This window comes from Nicotiana sylvestris, chromosome 9, assembly GCF_000393655.2.
Source record: "Nicotiana sylvestris chromosome 9, ASM39365v2, whole genome shotgun sequence".
In the NCBI taxonomy this organism is placed as follows: domain Eukaryota; kingdom Viridiplantae; phylum Streptophyta; class Magnoliopsida; order Solanales; family Solanaceae; genus Nicotiana; species Nicotiana sylvestris.
In genome coordinates this window covers 80,103,563-80,108,221 of record NC_091065.1, presented here as the reverse complement: position 1 = coordinate 80,108,221, position 4,659 = coordinate 80,103,563, and positions in this window count along the sequence as shown.

Sequence of the window (4,659 nt, the reverse complement as noted above, 5' to 3'; positions counted from 1 at the left end):
CTTAATCTTAGTCTTGCAGGTGAACACAGGTTATTGCAGATGAATGAGTTGGAGGGGTTTAGACTGGACGCGTATAAAAATGTGCAAAATTTTAAGGAGAAGACATTAAGTGGCATGTTCTTCTGATTAAGCCAAAGGAGTTTCATGAAGGGGAAAGAGTCTTGCTATACAATTTTAGACTTAGGTTGTTCCCAACAAAATTTAAGCCAAGATGGAGGGGTCCGTATGAGGTGAAACATGTCTCACCATATGGTGCCATTGAAATCCAAGATGGGGATGGAAATGAGAGCTTTAAGGTGAATAGGCACAGGTTAATATCATACTTTGTTGGCGGATTTGACAATCAATGCTCTAGCATCGTGATCAAATGAGCCTTAGTGACGTAGTCAAGATGACGACTATAGCTCAGAACTTCCTCTAACACTTTTTCTTGCTCTTGTAAACACACTCCCTCTCTCGCGAACGCGATGAACAAAGCACCTTCCAACCCAGCTGCTCAATTTCCTCTATGCGAACGCGACTCCACCTCGCGAACGCGATGCACCTCAGCCCAGCCCTTCGCAAATACGGCACCTTCCTCGCGAATGCGAAGGCTAAAATCTCAGCCTTCACTAGCTAACCTTTCACGAACGCGAGGACCTACTTGCGAACGCGAAAGTTTAATTCTCTGCAACACTTTTGCAGGTTTTCTGAAATTCCAAACAACATGAAATGGTACGATTGACCGCCCGAAACTCACCCAAGGCACTCGGGACCTCAACCAAACATGCCAACATATGCCATAACCTCATTCAAACTTGTTCCAACCTTCGGAACGCTCAAAACAATATCAAAACACCCAATTCGCATCGGATTCAAGCCTAAGAATTCCAAAATCTTCTAAATTACGCTTTTGATAAAAAACCCAACCAAACCACATCCGAATGACCTAAAATTTTGCACACACATCCCAAATGACATAACGGAACTACTTCAACTCTCGGAATTCCATTCCGACCCCTATAAAAAAATCTCACCTATCAACCGGAAATCGCCAAAAATCCAATTTCGCCAATTCAAGCCTAAATCTGCTCCAGACCTCCAAAACTCATTCCAATCACGCTCCTAAGTCCCAAATAACCTCCCGAAGCTATCTGAACCACCGGAACTCACATCCGAGCCCTCTAACACTTAAGTCAATATCCGGTTGACTTTTCCAACTTAAGCTTCCTCAAAAGAGACTAAGTGTCTCAAACCTTACCAAATCCTTTCCGAACCCAAACCAACCAACCCAATTACTCATAGAACCGATAAGCAAAGCAATAAGAAGCAAAAATGAGGAAAACAGAGTGGTAACTCATGAGATGACTGGCCGGGTCATCACATCCTCCCCCTCTTAAACAAACGTTCGTCCTCGAACGAGTCAAGAAACATACCAGAAGCCTCAAATAGGTGAGGATATCTGCTCTGCATCTCCCGCTCGGTCTCCCAGGTAGCCTCTTCCACGGGCCAACCTCTCCACGACACTTTCACTAAAGTTATATCCTTTGACCTCAACTTTCGAACTTGATGACCCAAAATAGTTACTGGCTCCACATCATAGGTCAAATCATCATCTAACTGAACCATCCTAAAATCCAAAACATGAGACGGATCCCCAATATACTTTCGGAGCATGAACACATGAAATACCGGATGCACACTCGACAAGCTAGGTGGCAAAGAAAGCTCACAAGTCACCTCTCCAATCCTCCGAAGTATCTCAAAAGGCCCAATGAACCGCAGACTCAATTTACATTTCTTCCCAAATCTCATAACACCCTTCATGGGTGAAACCTTCAACAGAACCTTCTTGCCATCCATGTAGGACATATCCCGAACCTTTCTGTCAGCATAACTCTTTTGTCTCGATTGCACTGTATGAAGCCTCTCTTGAATCACATTCACCTTGTCTAAAGCATCCTACACCTAGTCTATCCCCAATAGCCTAGGCTCACCCGGCTCAAACCAACCAACTGGAGATCTACACTGCCTCCCATACAAAGCCTCATATGGAGCCATCTGAATACTCGACTGATAGCTATTGTTATAAGCAAACTTAGCAAGTGGTAGAAACTGATCCCATGACCCTCCGAAATCAATGACACAAGCATGCAACATGTCTTCCAATATCTGAATAGTGCGCTCGGACTACCCGTCCGTCTAAGGGTGAAAAGTTATGCTTAACTCAACCTGAGTACCCAACTCTCGCTGCACAGACCTCCAAAACTGCGAAGTAAACTAAGTGCCCCTATCTGAAATGATGGAAACTGGGACACCATGCAAACAGACAATCTCCCAGATATAGATCTCTGCCAACCGCTCTAAAGAATAGGTAGTACATACAGGAATGAAGTACGCAGACTTGGTTAGACGATCCACAATCACCCAAATAGCATTGAACTTCTTCAAAGTTTGTGGAAGTCCAACTACAAAGTCCATAGTGATCCGCTCCCACTTCTACTCTGGAATGTCCATCCGCTGAAGCAAGCCACCCGATCTCTGATGCTCATATTTCACCTGCTGACAATTGAGACACCGAGCTACAAATCCCACTATGTCTTTCTTCATCCTCCTCCACTAATAATGCTGCCTCAAATTCTGGTACATCTTCGCGGCACCCGGATGAATGGAATACCGTGAGCTATGAGCCTCCTCCAAAATCAACTTCTGAAGCCCATATACATTAGGCAAACATATCCGGCCCTGCATCCTCAACACCCCATCATAACCAATGGTCACATCTTTGGCATCATCCTGCTGAACTCTGTCCTTAAGGACAAGCAAATGCGGATCATCATACTGGCATTCTCTGATGCAATCATATAAGGAAGACCGAGAAACCACAAAAGCCAATACCCGACTGGGCTACAAAATATCTAACCTCACGAACCGATTGGCCAAGGCCTGAACATCAACTGCAATAGGTCTCTCCCCAACTGGAATATATGCCAAACTCCCCATGCTCACCACCTTTCGGCTCAAAGCATCAGCCACCACATTGGCCTTCCCTGGATGGTACAAAATAGTATTATCATAATCCTTTAGCAACTCCAACCACCTCCGGTGCCTCAAATTAAGATCCTTCTGCTTGAACAAGTACTGGAGGCTACGATGATCAGTAAACACCTCACAAGACACACCATACAAATAATGCCTCCAAATCTTCAACGCGTGAACTATGGCAGCCAACTCCAAATAATGAACCAGGTAGTTCTTCTCATGGGGCTTCAACTGATGAGAAACATAAGCAATAACTCTACCCTCCTACATCAATACACACCCAATACCAACTCTCGAAGAATCACAATACACGGTGTATGAACTTGAAGCTGATGGCAAAACTAACATTGGAGCTGTGGTCAAGGCTGTCTTGAGCTTCTGAAAGCTCTCCTCACACTCATCCGACCATACAAATGAAGCACCCTTCCGAGTCAACTTAGTCAAGGGCGATGCGATAAATGAGAATCCCTGAACAAAGCAGCGATAATAACCTGCCAAACCAAGAAAACTGCGAATCTCGGTGGCTGAGGACGGTCTGGGACAACACTAAACCGCCTCTATCTTCTTCGGATCAACCTGAATACCCTCGCCGGACACCACGTGCCCCAAGAAAGCCACTGAACTAAGCCAAAACTCACACTTGAAGAATTTTGCATAAAACTTCTCCTCCCTCAATCTCTGCAACACAAGTCTCAAATGCTCTGCGTGCTCCTCCTGACTACGCGAATACACCAAAATATCATCAATGAAGACTATGACAAATGAATTGAGAGAAGGTTGGAACACGCTGTTCATCAAATGTATGAACGCTGCTGGGGAATTGGTCAGCCCAAAAGACATCACCAAGAACTCATAATGACCATATCGGGTCCTGAAAGCTATTTTAAGAATATCCGAGTCCCTGATCTTCAACTGGTGATAACTTGAATGGAGATCAATCTTGGAGAACACTCTCGCTCCCTAAAGCTGGTCGAATAAATCATCAATGCGAGGCAAATGCTACTTGTTCTTAACTGTTACTTTGTTCAATTGCCTATAATCAATGCAAATCCTCATAGTGCCATCCTTCTTCTTCACAAATAGAGCCGGCGCACCCTAAGGCAACACACTAGGCCGAATGAACCCCTTATCAAAGAGTTCCTGAAGCTGCTCCTTTAACTCCTTCAACTCTGCTGGTGCTATACAATACGATGGAATAGAAATAGGCTGAGTACCCGACACTAAGTCAATACCAAAATCGATATCCCCATCCGGTGGCATGCCCGGCAGGTCTGTAGGAAACACATCGGGAAAATCCCTCACAATTGGAACAAAATCAATACTGGGAGTCTCTGCACCGACATCCCTTACAAAAGCTATATCTGAAAGGCAACCTTTCCCAACCATATGCTGGGCCTTCAAGAATGAGATCACTCTACTGGGAACATAATCAGTCAAACCTCGCCACTCAATCCGTGGCACACCTGGTATAGCCAGTGTCACCGTCTTAGCATGACAGTCTAGAATAGCATGACACGGAGATAACCAATCCATGCCCAAAATAACATCAAAATACACCATACACAATAATAAAAGATCCACTCGGGTCTCTAGACCCCCAATAGTCACCACACATGACCAGTACACACGGTCTACAAT